Here is a 14963-nt window from a genome sequence, read left to right on the forward strand (position 1 = left end):
AGTATTCTTGAGAGAGAGAGAGAGAGAGAGAGAGAGAGAGAGAGAGAGAGAGAACATTGTCCTCCATTATTCAGTGTTATTCTCCATTCCTGAATCATTCTCTGCTTCTCCTCATGTCTCCCAGTCCCATTCTACCCTGTGCAGTCCTCGCCCCTCCCTCCCCCTTTTCCTGCTCCTCCCATCCTCACCTCTCCCTTCCCCTCCCATCATCACTCCCTTTCCCTTCGCCTCCTCTCCAATCCCATCCAGCCAACATATCTTCTTTAGTCCTTCTTTCCTCCTTCCCTCTCACCATCATTTTCCCTCCCCTTCTGTCCTTCCCCCCAACCTCCCAGTGCACCCTTTCCTGAGTCCATCCATTCCCTCACCTCCTGTCCACCCCTCTCCCCTCCTCCCCTCATTCCACCCCTCCCACACTTCCCTCCTTTCCCCTTTCTCTTTGTCCTGCCAGTCTCCCTCTTCCATTCATCCCATTCACTCCTATCCAGCCCCACTCTATCCCTCCTTCCCATACCCACCTATTCATCCCACCCTAGTCCTTTCACCCAGTGCCAACTCTGACTGGCACCGTGACGGCTACACAGAGTGCCAGTGCCAGAGTCTTGCCCTCACCCCTTTCCCGCCCCTCCCTTCCCTGTTTTCATCCCTTGCCAAACTCGTCCCACTCCTTCCCTTCCCTTCCCTAACTCTCGTCTTTTCCCATCCCTTACCTTCATCCCCTACCTTCTCTAATCCTCATCCTAACCCCCTCCCTTTCCATCACTGCCCTTAATATCACCCCTCGCCTTCACCTCTACCTTCCCTTCCTTTCCCATCCTTCCAACCCTCACCCCATCCCTTCCCTTAGGAGCATATCCTAAATGGATTCTTTTAGTCCTCTATTTTCACTCCTTCCTCCTGTCTTTCAGTCTCTCTTCTCCTCATCGTTACCCTCCCCTCCCCTATCTCCCCAGTACCCCCTGTCCCTTCCCCATCTCCCCAGTACCCCCTGCCCCTCCCCTATCTCCCCAGTACCCCCTGTCCCTCCCTCTCGTAGTTATCTGACGCCCCTTCCCCTCCTTAACCTGCCATCCTCTGCCTCTCCTCTCTGCCTCCTCGTTTTAAATAGGGAAACATTCCTAGCAGCGGCCCTGTCCATCTCTACGTATACTTTAGGGACTTAAATATATATTAAGGCCCTAAAGCACCCACACTTATCCAGTACCTTAATACTTGCTCTACTCTTCCATCTCTTCTCTCTCTGCCCTGCTCTCCTTTCCCCTCGTCTCCTGTTCTCCTTTTCATTCTTATCATTTCTCTTCTCTCCTCTTGCCTCCTCTCCTCTCCTTTTCTTCTCTCCTCTTCTTTGTTCTTTCCTCTCCTCTCCCCCTCCTTCCCTTCCTCCGGCTCCCAGTCTGCCCCACACATCATACGTTCCACCACACTAAGTTGTCTTTTGGCTTACCCTACTTCCTTCCTCCCATTCTCTTCCTCTCCTGCTTTCTTCCCTTTCCCTTTCCCTCCTCCCCCTTCCACTCTTCTTCTCCACTCTCCTCTCCTTTCGCCCACTTTTCTAGTATCTCCTCTCCTCTCCTCCTTTCTCTCTTCCCCCCTTCCCCCTTACTCTTGTCCCCTCCCTTTCACACAACTCTCCTCTCTTCTCCTCTCCCCTCCTTCCACTTCTCCTCCCCATCCTCCTTTTCTCATGTACTCTCTTCGCCTTTACTTTGTCTCTTATCTTTTACTGTTCCATTTGTATCACGATTTCTTCTTTTTCCTTCTTTTATATTTCTCTTTTTTATTCATTTTTCTTCCTTCCCATATAAGGTGCTATTCAATTTTTTCTATATTTCTTCTCTTCAATTATCTCATTTCCATTTTCTCTAATATTCACTTATTGTTTTTCTTTTTTTCCTTCCTTCCATCTCTCTCTCTCATTTTCCACTTTATGGGCATTTCTCTCTTTCCCTTCACTTTTTATATTACTTCCTCTGCCCTGCACCTCCATTTAGCCATTTCCTCTCTCTCTCTCTCTCTCTCTCTCTCTCTCTCTCTCTCTCACACACACACACACACACACACACACACACACACACACACACACACACACACACACACACACCTTGTCTGTCTCAATCTCTTTCACATTTCATTCTCTTCCCTCTCCATCCCGTCCTATTTTTCTCGTCTCTCTTCCTTCTCCTCTCCTCTCCCACAAGCTCTGTACCCTTCCCTCTCTCCTATCCCCTCCCAGCATCCACCCCTTCCCTTCCCTTTCCTCCTTTCCCTCCACTCCTCCCTCAACCCTCACCTCCCCCCCTTCCTTTCCTATTTAGCAGTTTTGTATAAAGAGAGTGAACATTATCAGCTGTTGTGTGTCATCCTGCTCTCTGATGCTCCAACCCTCCCCATCCCTCTCACTATCTCTCTCTTTAATCTCTTTCCCTGTCTCCTCGTCTGTCTCTTTCCTCCCTGATGTCTGTCTCTCCCCTTTTCGTGTTTTTCCCACCTACTACCACTGTTACTTCCACCATTGCAAAACGTAAGGCCTTTCAGAAGGAGCGGTATTTCCCTGAGTTAAAATCATCTTGAGGCACTAAACACACACACACACACACAACTACGCACTACCACCCAAGCCCTATGACCCTATCCCACCTCCAACCCCTCTCGCTATCTCTGTCTAATCTCTCCCTCCCTGTCTGTCCATCTCTCTCTTTCCCCACTGATGTCTAAATTCTCATCCTCTTTCGTGTTTTCCCTCCTGCCAACACTGCTCGTACCATCTACCAACACTGCCAACACTGAGTGACACCAGTGAACTGTTAAGATGGAGGGTGGCAGTTTGTGGCAGTTATTCTAATCAGTGCATCTGCGCTGAGAGAGAGAGAGAGAGAGAGAGAGAGAGAGAGAGAGAGAGAGAGAGAGAGAGAGAGAGAGAGAGTATTAATAAGGAGGATGAGGACATAAGAAATGAGAGTGGTAGAAAGGTAAGATGGATGACTATGATAATTTGACTAAGGATGTGATGAAGGAGGTGGGGGAGCATAAATAGAAGGAGGAGGAGGAGGAGGAGAAGAAAAAAATGGGGGAAAGATAGAGAGGAGAGAGGAGAAGGTGAGGAGGGGAAGAAGAGAGGGAAAGGGAAGGGAACGAAGAGTGGGGAGGGGGGAGAGGTAAACGTCTTTATCTAGTCATGTTTTTGTCCTCAGCTGTCAGGGGGTCTTAGCGGGTACACACACACACACACACACACACACACACACACACACACACACACACACACACACACACACACACACACAAGGTAGATGATGATGATGAAGATGAGGAGGAGGAGGAGGACACTGATGCTGATAGTGATTATGATAACATGAGTACAGTATGATGATTATGATGATGAAGATGATGCTTTTTGTCCACAGACTGAGGGACGGAACTGCCAGAACTCAGTAAGAAGCTAAGGAGAGAGGATAAGGGCAGCAGGACAGTTGCATTCTGGGCAGCTCCAACAAGAGTGTGACTAAACTACAAGAATAAGACAGGGATAGCAGCCAGCCAGCAAGCTACCCAGCCAGCCAGCCACCCGTCCATCTGTCCAGCCAGCCAGCCAGCCACCCATCCGTATAACCAACCAACCACCCAGCCATCCAGTCAGCCATCGACTGGTAACCAAGGGACTGACTGGTAACCAAGGGACTGACTGGTAACCAAGGGATCGACTGGTAACCAAGGGACTGACTGGTAACCAAGGGATCGACACTGGTAACCAAGGGACTGACTGGTAACCAAGGGATCGACTGGTAACCAAGGGACTGACTGGTAACCAAGGGATCGACTGGTAACCAAGGGATCGACTGGTAACCAAGGGACTGACTGGTAACCAAGGGATCGACTGGTAACCAAGGGACTGACTGGTAACCAAGGGACTGACTGGTAACCTAGGGATCGACTGGTAACCAAGGGACTGACTGGTAACCAAGGGATCGACTGGTAACCAAGGGTCGTTTCATGAAAAGAATGAGGAACCAAAGAGGGGTAATGGATAATGAGGGCGACTGGTATAATCAAGGGTCGTTTCATAAAAAGAATGAGGAAGCTAAGAGGGGTAATGGATAATGAGGGAGTTAACTGATAAAGATGGGCAGCGTGAGAGTGAAAGAAGAATGAACGAGCATAGGGAGAGAAGAAAGAGTGAGATTTGAGTAGAAGAGTGAGTGTCAGTGATATGGAGTTGAGTTGAGAGAGAGAGAGAGAGAGAGAGAGAGAGAGAGAGAGAGAGAGAGAGAGAGAGAGAGAGAGAGTAATTAGCCTCACTTGTGGCCATTATAAAGTCAGATGAACTCCCCCTCCCCTTTATTTAACAGAGATAATTACTTCTATAAACTTTGATAGCAAGATGCATGGATGTAGATGGACATGTGCACATACAGATAGATTAAAGCATAGATATACAGAGATGGGTAGATAAACAGATAGATATAAGCTGAAGTACGGATGGATCGATGAAAGGATGGACGGATGGATGGAAGGGTGGGTGGTGGTTGGATGGATGGATGGATGGATGAAGGGTGGGAGGGAAGGGGGAAGGAAGGTGGAGAAGGATAAATGGATGGAGGGAGGGAGGGAATGGAGGAGGAAGGAAGGAGTAGATGAGGGGAGAAATGAATGAGGAAGTGGGAGAGGATGAAGGAGATGAATGGATGGAGAAGAGAGGGAAAGAGGGAAGGATGGAGAGGGAAAGGATGGCGTGAAGGGAGAGGGATAGAGGCGGTGAGGGAGAAGGATGGGGACAGAGAAAAAAAGGGAGAAAGGGGTGGGGAAACGAAGGGAGGAAGGGAGAGATGAAGAAAAATAGGAGAGTATTGAAAGAAGGAAGGAAAGAGGGAGAGCAGGGAGGAAAGGTGGGAGAGAGACAGAAGGAGGATGAAGGGAGAGAGGAGGGAAGTGAACTAAAGGAGGAACTGAGGTACGGAAGGAAGGGAAAGAGAGGCAGGGAGGAAAAGGAGAAGGAATGGAAGGGAGGGAGAAGGAAGAAGGGAGGAAGGGATGGGAGAGAGGCAGGGATGAAGAGGAAGGGAGGGAGGGAGGGAGGGAGGGTATAAGAGAGATGAGATAATTGAAGGATATACGTCACAATTATACCACGTTAGACTCGTGTGTATATCAGGAGAGAGGAGGAGGGAGGAAGAGAACTGAAGGGAGAGGGGGAGGGAGGGAGGGAGGGAAGGAAGACTGGACAGGGAGAGAAGGAGGACGGACGATGAGAAAAGAGAAGAAAAAAGAATAACACAGATGGGAAGGGAAGAGATGAAAACTGACGAGGCAAAACACAGGGAGAAATAATGAGTAGGGAAAAAAGTGAATGGAAGATAAGAGAATAGCTGAGACGAGAGATGGCTTTGTAATGGATAGAGTGATGGGCTGATACCTGTGCGGTCGCGAGTTCAATCCCAGCTGTTGCAAGGAGTAGCGAGTGGAATTGAATTTGATAATCACTGTGTTCACTGCTCCTCATATCGTTTCAGCAACAAGTTAGAAAAGAAGAAAATAAAAACAAAAGCTACTCACACCATAACACCTAACCTGAACAAATATCCCAAGTACTGTACATAAGTGAGGGTGGCGGGAAGCTTAGCATAATTCCCTTACCTTAACCCGGCCAAGATTTGTTCCTTTACGGTTCATTTCACGTAGCACCGTAGCCGAAGGAGACTAACTATGGCTCTACCTCTTTTCCACAGCATTCTTCGTGACTAGCACCAAACTCTAGTGTTAATCTATTTATACACCTTGGCATTCAAGCTATAGAGGGTCAGTTTTAGGCCAAGTTAGAGTAAAAAGGTTATAGAGGCCCAATAAACTACCAGGTCATGTGTGTCATGGGTGGAATACTGGATCTAGGGAACGGGCTACTTAGTTTATGTTTACTGTACAGTCCAATGCATAAAAAAAACAAATCCCATCTTCCAGCTCAAATTTCCTTCCCCTTCATGCAAAATTCCAGAATTACACCACCGTGTGTGTGTGTGTGTGTGTGTGTGTGTGTGTGTGTGTGTGTGTGTGTGTGTGTGTGTGTGTGTGTCCAATCCCCGTGTTACAGCGCCGCGTCTCAGTTCGATTATCATAAATCAGATGATAATCGCCCTCATCGCGCCACAATTATCTTGATTTAACTTTATCTTTACTCTTCAATCTCCAACCCTCCTATCTCTTCCAGTCTTCTTCTTCTTCACTCTTCATCCCTCCCGTCCTCCGCCTCTCATTCTTCTACACCTTCATCTTCCCTACATTTTTTTCTTTCCTCTCATGCTTCTTCTTCATCATCCTCTCAGCTTCCATCTCATTCTTTTCCATTAGCACACTCTTCGCTTAACTTCATGCCTTATTCATTCTTTTTCATTCTTATTGTTCTCTCCGTCTTCTTCCTCTTCAGTTACCTTTATTTTTCATCCTTCATTATCGTTCTTTTTCCTCATCCTCATCTTCCTTACAGTCACTCATCTTCCATTCTCTCTTTCTCCATCTCATTTTTCACTCTCCTCATCACATATCTTCATTTCACTACCATCACCACCACCACCACAATCACACCGCCACAACTAACCTCCTCACACCCACCTCCTACCACTACAACCACCCACTACCACCACAACCACCCACCTATCCATCGTTATCAACACAACAACCACCACACACTTATCTACCACATCACACCACAGCCACATCACCACTGCCACAACCATCACCACATCCACTCATCAAAACTTCCCTTCTAATATTCACCTACCATCCCTACCACCACTACCACCCCTACCACACCACCACTACTACCACCTCCATGACCCCCCGCCCCCACACCAACCCCCACCAACCACCTATATGAGAAAAATGTCTTATTAAAACTTAGGCCATGGTGGTAGGGACTGGAAGGCGGGTTTATGATTGGTGTTGTGGGGTAATTTGACCCTTAATGACATGGTGGGGAGTGGGGGTGCGGAAGGGGGAGTGGGGGAGAGGGGAGAGGGAGAAATGAGGGGGACACATGGGAGGGGATGAGAGGAGATGGGGAGCAAAGGAGAGGAAAATAGGAAGGGTGAAGGGTGATGGGGGGAAGGGGAGAGAGAAAAATGTGAGGTTGAGGGGAGAGGGGATGGGGAGAGGAAAAAATGAGAGGGGTGAGAGGATGGGCGAGAGGGAGAAAAATGAGGATGAAGGGAGATCAGAGAAAAAGAGGGGCAGAAATGGGAGAAGTGAGGGAAGATGGGGGAGGGAGGAGGGAAATGGAGTGTGAGGGGAGATGAGGAAGGGGAAGGGAAAAATTTAGGGGTTGCGGAAGGTAAGGGAGGGTAGGGGAGTTGGAGATGAGGAAGGTATGTGTGTGTGTGTGTGTGTGTGTGTGTGTGTGTGTGTGTGTGTGTGTAGAAGACAAATGTAACTAGGAAGCGCTCAGATCAACTTAATCAATTCTTTCATGGCCCATGGCCCACCCTTCCACAAAATTTCATTGAAAATCATTGAGAACTTTTGGGGATATCGTGTGGACAGACAAACAGACAAACATAGATGATGACATTACCTCCTCCAACTTCGCTGGTGGAGGTAATGAAGGAGACAGAGGAAAAGAAGGGCTAGAGAGGGAGTGGAGCCTGGCGCAGGTGGAGGTAAAGAAGGAAAAATGGAAATGAAGATGGATAAGGATGATGGATTTCAGGTGGAGGAGAAAGAGTCAGATGTGAGGGCGGAGGAAAGAGCTACAGGTAAGTGGAGGCAAGTGCGGGTAATGGAGGCCAGGGGTGGAGGAAGGAAGGTAATTGCCGGGTGGTGGTGTGGTCAATGTTGCTCTGACTGCGGGTGAGGGACATGTTGGGTGTGTGTGTGTGTGTGTGTGTGTGTGTGTGTGTGTGTGTGTGTGTGTGTGTGTGTGTGTGTGAGAGAGAGAGAGAGAGAGAGAGAGAGAGAGAGTATCCATTCTGGGGTAAGGGGGGCAGTGTGTACCATATAAATTAACTGTACTGCATAATTCCCACTGGGGCAAAATAATTTCAGCCAACTGTTTTCCTCTAGACTATAGAGCAAGACCCACAACAGTCAAATGTTACGTACAGGTCCCCATTTATACTGCTTGCTGAACAGGGTCTTGGGGGATAACAGCTGCGTTCAGCAGTGTGGTCAGTTCGAGAAAAACCTAGGGTTCTTCCATTTGCGAGCTAGATACGCTAACCACTGCATCATCAGCTCCAATACTACGGGGATGAGGACACAGCATTAGGGGAAGTGGGGGGGGGGATGGAGAGGGGGAAACTAGATGGAGGCGGAGGGGGGACACAAGAAGGCTGGGATGGGGAAGGGGACAAGAGGGAGGGGGTGGAAGGAGGGGGAAGGGGACAAGAGGGAGGGGATGGAGGGAGGGGGAAAGGGACAAGAGGGAGGGGGTGGAGGGAGGGGGAAGGGGACAAGAGGGAGGGGGTGGAGGGAGGGGTTAGGGGAGACGAAACTCAATAACGCATCTTAGTCTCTACTCCCATGTAATGGACAATCCTACAGTTTATTTTTTCAACTGATAACAACATTTACTCTTGTTTCCTGGTGATAAATAATACCTTTGCATACACGAAAAATACCTACATGTACGAAAATTACAACACATCTACATGAGTGAGGTGTATGAGGCACTACTTTCATCTAATTAACATTTAGTACATTTATCCATTTAAGACTATTTTTATATGCGTATTCTTCAGTGATATTGGTAATCACAGATGAAAAATAACTAAACGGACGAAAAAAAAAAAAAACATAAGCGGGGTTGATGAGCCCTGTGGAAAGAGACGAGTGAAGATTGACGCCTCCATCCTGACCCTCTGCACGGTATCCAGGAATTGTAAGGACCTATAATATTACCCTGGTAGAAAATTGTATTCTTCAGTAATTAACTCCACTACCAACATAACTGCACTAATAATAAACGAAAATTATACAGGAATTATTTTTGATATCCATATGTCAGCTGTTTGTGTACATAAGGGATTTATTAAGTGTTTATATCCCCAGCCCGAGACTGTCCTGCAATCTGGGGTTGTTTTCTGGGGTAGCACCTGGGGCATCGTGGCCAGTCGCACGGGTCTCGTAAGGGTGGGGGACTTTTGCACGCGTTCCTTGGCGATTTAGTGCTTATTGTGCCTTGATATTCTTTTGTATGTTATTTATAGCGTTTCATTATCTACTTGGCTTGCTTCAGTACCATACGAGTGGATGTTAAGGCATTACAGGCAAAATAAGACGCTGAGAAAGAGGTGTCAAGGTCGCTCAGTCCATGAAGATAGGGCCCGTTCAAGTTTCTCTGGCTTTGTGATCGGGTCGTGTGAAGCTGCGGTACGTGTGGTCGGTCTGCTGCGGTGCGGTGGTGTGCGCAAAAGACGTGAGTGACGGGGAAGAGGGAAGCTAGGAAGAGGTGAGTAAAAAAAATCATTTGCTGTGATCCGTTCGCGTGGTATGGCAGTGGTGTGGCAGGCTGGGCGTCGCGGTGTGTGGGTTGTGGGCAGGGTGTCGCGCAGTGAACGTGAGTACCGGGACGCACCGATCCCACATGACCACCTGATTTAGCTGAAATCCGATCACAACTTCTTGAAATATCTTCTCCACAAACATGCAAGCAAACATACGAGGGAGAATACAGTACATAGCCTTCCCTAACTTGGCGGAGGTAATATTATTCAGCTTTGTTATGCCGGCCACGTGACTTACACATTGCTGGGTTGTGAGTGATGATGAGAGACAAAAAATCCGTCATTATTTGGTGTCGGTACACAAATTTGTCAGGCAAGCGATATAATCTGCTTGGCTGGTTTGTAATATGACGGATGACGGAGGCTAATGCAATTGTTATTTTTGGTGTGTGTGTGTGTGTGTTGGAATACACATACACCCCCCACGCACGTTTCACAAAGCACAAAGTACTCAAGTGTTTCAGCACACTATACAACATGGTATAATATCGCAAAGGCATTCAGGTGTATGTGCACTGTCTTCTCCGGCTGGGATGCTGGTACAGGGACTCGGTAATTATGTATTGGAGAATAATAAGACAACCGGATAACCCCAACTCCCAGACTGCTCGCGTCCTGTACCCATTGCCGCCAACATTATGCCTCAGTTAAGTCACAGATTAAGGGAATATAGTGTGGGAATAAAGGGTAATAATTATATTTTAGTGGGGGATATATAGGAGCTGGTGGTATTAGCCTACTTCATCCTTAATCACTATGAAGAAGGTGCAAGAAGTATGGTCAGCGTCTTATGGCATTAGCATTTACTTTAAGACGGCTTCCTGGTGCTGTAGAGGGACCCCTTCACATGGTGGCATCGATATAGCCAGGGGGGTGCACTGCCTGGTTATACATACGTCCCTCAATTATTTCCCTAATCCCTGAAAGGAAGATGGTGGACTGCACGAAGAGGGCAACTTAAGCCTGTAGTCCACTGGGTTCTCGTTTCAAATAAATCTGGGACAACACCTCGATTTAATCTAAGACGTCTTCATAACTTTATCCTTAGGCAGCTTCAAGCAACATAGGGTTGCTGAGTGTATTTCATTTACTGGAGTTACTGATATGATTAGAGAAGTTCATCCTTAATCACAATGAATAGGTTTAGAAAGCATGGCCTGCATCTGAGGGTATTGTCAGTTAGTTTCATGGACTTTCGTACCACTAGGCGATGGCTGTTGGAAACAAGATAAGGCAACTGAGTGGACTATTTGCACTATTCGTTTCAGTAACATTTTATTGTTTGTCTGTATCTTAGCTTATCTTCATCGTATCTTGTCCAGGTTTAATGTGTGTGTGTGTGTGTGTGTGTGTGTGTGTGTGTGTGTGTGTGTGTGTGTGTGTGTGTGTGTGTGTGTGTGTGTGTGTGTGTGTGTGTGTGTGTTCGTGTTCTGATCCTCCTTTTTCTTCCCTTCCTCTTCCTCCCCTCCCTTCTTCCTGCCTCCTCTCCATCTCTCTCTCTCTCTCCTGTCCCTCGCACTCTTTCTCCCACCCCTTCCTTTCCCTCCTCTCACTCTCATTATTCTCTCTCACTCTTCCCCATCTACTCTTTCCCATCCCTGTCACTTTCCCTCCCTTCCATCTTCTCCCTCCCTTCCCTCTACCACGTCTCACTTCCCTTTCGTTCCATCTCCCACTCCTCCCTCTCATCATCTCTTCCATCACTCCCTCTCCGCTTTCTTTCTCCCTCTCATCCCTCGCACTTTCCCGCCCCTCCACCCCCACCCTACACCCTACTCTGTCTTCTGTCACTACACCGTCACTAACCATTCCGTGTCGCTTCATGTGACAGTGACGTGACGGTGACGGCAGGTGTGGACGTGACAGAGGCTTGTGATGGGTGACGGACAGGCGGAGGGGGGGAGGTGACAAGAGGGGGGAAGGAGGGGGGCAGCGAGGGGGGGAAACAGGTGGTGGGGTGGGGGATAAAGGCAAGAGGCTCAGCTTGATGGATGGATGGAGATAATAAATGTTCAGGAGAGTCAACTGCAGTAAGGCGCACTGACGTCACAAAGTATAATCCACAGTGAGACATACATGGCAGATTAAACAATTAGATAGATGGAGAGATAAATAAACTAATAAACGGAGAGAGAGAGAGAGAGAGAGAGAGAGAGAGAGAGAGAGAGAGATTACTTACCTTACCTTTTACCTTACCCTGCCCTACCCTACCTTCCTGTGCAACATATTGGCCGCCTGTGAGACACACAAACCCGAACACAACACCAGCCAAGAATTTAATACTGACCCTCCACGACAACAACAACAACACGGTCACTGTGTGTGTGTGTGTGTGTGTGTGTGTGTGTGTGTGTGTGTGTGTGTGTGTGTGTGTGCTGGTTCATCATGTGTAATGAAGGAGTGAGGTGTGGGACTGTAGATGATTGGAGAGAGAGAGAGAGAGAGAGAGAGAGAGAGAGAGAGACAGACAGACAGACAGACAGACAGACAGACAGACTTGCTTTATATAACAATACACATATTTTCCTTTTGTCACTGTCATAATTCTACTTCTCATAATTTCGGTTTTTATCAGTTCCTAAATTCTTTCCCTGTTACATTTCCCTGTGTTGTTCTTCCTTCTCACCTCAGTTAGAGCTATCTCACGTCTCTCTTTAGACTCACTCATTTTCATCATCTATGTTAGCTTTCTCGCTCATCTCCTCCCGTCCGCCTCTTATCTCATTTCTCTAGCACTCTCTTCACCTCTTTCCCACCATCACTCTGTTCTTTGTCTTTCTGTCACATTTCTCTCCCTCTCTCTCTCTCTCTCTCTCTCTCTCTCTCTCTCTCTTATCTCCCCTTTCATCTCCTCTCTCACTCCTCCCCTTCACCTCCCAGCATCCTATCTTAATGAGGCTGAGTCTATTGTCACCAGACTCACCTCCAGCCTGTAAATTAGGCCTCTGAACAGGGGACCATTAATCACAAGAGAGAGAGAGAGAGAGAGAGAGAGAGAGAGAGAGAGAGAGAGAGAGAGAAGAAGAAGAAGAAGAAGAAGAAAGATTGTATTAACTTAAGGAAGAAGAAGAGTAGATACGTCACCAACAGTCTGTAAATTTGAGCTTTGAAGGGAACATTAATCACACGGAGAGGAAGGGAGAGAGAGAGAGAGAGAGAGTGAGGGGAAGAAGGGACTGGGAGGGAGTAAGGGAGGGGAAGAGAGAGGGAGAGCCAGGGAGAGGAAGAGACACGAGGAGAGATTAGCCAAAGAATTGTGGGTGGCGTTACAGTAGTCTCCCATCGTCTTCCCGCTTTCCTCTACTTCACTCCTTCCGCGTCTCGTTTTCTTTTCCCTCCCCTCCCTCTTTCCTCTTCTCCTCGGTCCTCTTTTCCACCTTCCCCTTCCCCTTTTCCTTTTCTCTCATCTCTCATCTTACTTTCTCCCACTCTACCTTCCCTTCACTCTTTCTCCATCCCCATTCTTCTCCCTTTCCTCTTCTCCTCTTCCCGTTCTCCTTGTCCTCATCTCGCCTCCCCTTTCTCCCCTACATCTTCTCCTCTTGCCTTTCTAACTTTCCTCTTCTTCCCTTTCCCTTCTCCCTTTCCCTTACTCCCTTTCCCCTCATCCTTTCTGCACCGCCCCCTCTCTCTTAGTGAGACTGGTATACTTTGTTGCTTGTTTTAAGGTGGTGGAGACCATTAGGTAAGGTGGGGAGGCAGGCAGGTAGGAGAAAGAGATAGAAGAAGAGAGAAAAGACAAAAGAAAGAAACTTAGAGAGAATGTAAGAGGGATAGAAGGAGAGAGGAAAGGGGAGAAGAAGGTGGAGATATATAGAGAGAGAAACCTGAAGATAATGTAAGAGGAGTGAAGGCAAAGACTAAAGCAGATGAAAGCAAAGAGGGAACGAGAAAATGTGAACAGAAACACGAAGAGCAACAGCTTCCTATGCCAAAATATGTTGGACTTAACGACTGAAAGGAAAAAAAAATTGCTGTCCCTCTCTGAAACAAAAAGCAAAAGTCAAAGGAAAGCCCAATCCAAACCATTTCACTTCGAGAGATGCATATAGACATGGCGTTTGAAATGCGGGGGGTTGGATAAAAATAAATAGATAAGTACAGGTAGATAGATAGATAAATAGATAGATAGATAGATACAACAGTGGCAGCGAGTAAGAGATAACTGGGCTAGGTTAGGTAGTAATTCATTTCTTGTGATTAACTTACAAGTCTGTCCAGAAAGGGTTTGTCTTCCAAGATAACTTCACGCTTGCTTGGAGGGAGTCGGGGATCTGAGGAGGTTGCCTTGTGTCGGCCGAGAGCAATAAAGTTTAGGCTGAGAAAAGACTAAGGATATGAAAGTCTTGAGTCAAAATGGAGATGAGAGATGAAATGAAAGGAGTGCTGGAGCGGAGGGTGAGAAGAGAGATTAGATTGCCTGTGATTCATACATGAGGCTCAGTGTATTCATAAACCACACACATTGCGCTTATTATTTGTCGGGTTTCTTTATGCCACCCCCCCCTCACACACACACACACACACACACACACACACACACACACACACACACACACACACATACTGTACTTTCCATCGTTTGTCTGTAGAGAAAACTTGATTAATTCTACCACTACTAATAATAATTATAATAGTAATAGTAATAATAGCAATAATAGCAACAACAGTAACAGTAATAATAGTAATAGTAATAATAGTTAGAGTAATAATAATAATAGTAATCTTAATCCACCCACACAAACACTAACAAACCAGGTGGCGTCAAGGGCTGTGTTATAATCCCAGTCATTACTACTCTTTCTTTACCACCTACAGTAATAACAATAAAGGATAATTAATGAACACTTTACTACACCACGGAGATGCATTATTTTCCCTCGCCCTCTCTTATTAGCTGGTATTACTTCCTCTTTCCTGTTTTCGTCCCTCGATGTTTTCTCTCTCTCTCTCTCTCTCTCTCTCTCTCTCTCTCTCTCTCTCTCTCTCTCTCTCTCTCTCTCTCTCTCTCTCGTGTACATCCTTTCCCTCAATTTTTTATTCAGATTTTATTGCTCTCTTATCCTTTATTCTGTCCATTCTACTCCTTATTTTGACTCCTCTTCTCCCCTATCTTCTCTCTGGTCTTTCCCCCTTCCCTTGATCTTTCTCTCTTTTATCTCTTTTCTTTACATGTCTCATCTTCCTTTCTTCCTTCCCTCCCTCCCTCTCTCCCTTTGTTCTTCCTGTTTTCCTTCCTTCATCCCTCCCTCCTTATTTTCTTTGTTTCCCTCCCTCCTCGTTCCTTCTTCCCTTTCTTCCCTCCTCTCTCCTTCTTTCCCTCCTTTCTTCCTCGCTCTATCTTTCCTTACTCCTTCCTTCCTTCCTCACTCCTTCCTTCCTTCCTCGCTCCCTCCTTCTTTCCTTCCTCCTTGCCTCCCTCCCTCCCTCACACACAGCACAACAGTAAAACAATGTATGGCCCTATTTCACACC

At 47.0% G+C, this 14963-nt stretch overlaps 1 long non-coding RNA gene across 1 annotated transcript in view; it reads left to right on the forward strand.

The window, feature by feature from the left end:
* Positions 1-3448: 3448 nt before the first annotated feature.
* LOC145389726 (uncharacterized) overlaps positions 3449-14963 on the forward strand; it is a 30318-nt gene continuing 18803 nt past the window's right edge. Inside the window, exon 1 of the long non-coding RNA XR_013895505.1 lies at positions 3449-3647. This is a non-coding gene — a long non-coding RNA (uncharacterized LOC145389726). The remainder of the gene's footprint in view (positions 3648-14963) is intronic.

This window comes from Coenobita brevimanus, unplaced genomic scaffold (genome assembly GCF_032717465.1).
Source record: "Coenobita brevimanus isolate Jiangsu-jjx unplaced genomic scaffold, ASM3271746v2 jjx.HiC_scaffold_1984, whole genome shotgun sequence".
Classification (NCBI taxonomy): Eukaryota; Metazoa; Arthropoda; class Malacostraca; order Decapoda; family Coenobitidae; genus Coenobita; species Coenobita brevimanus.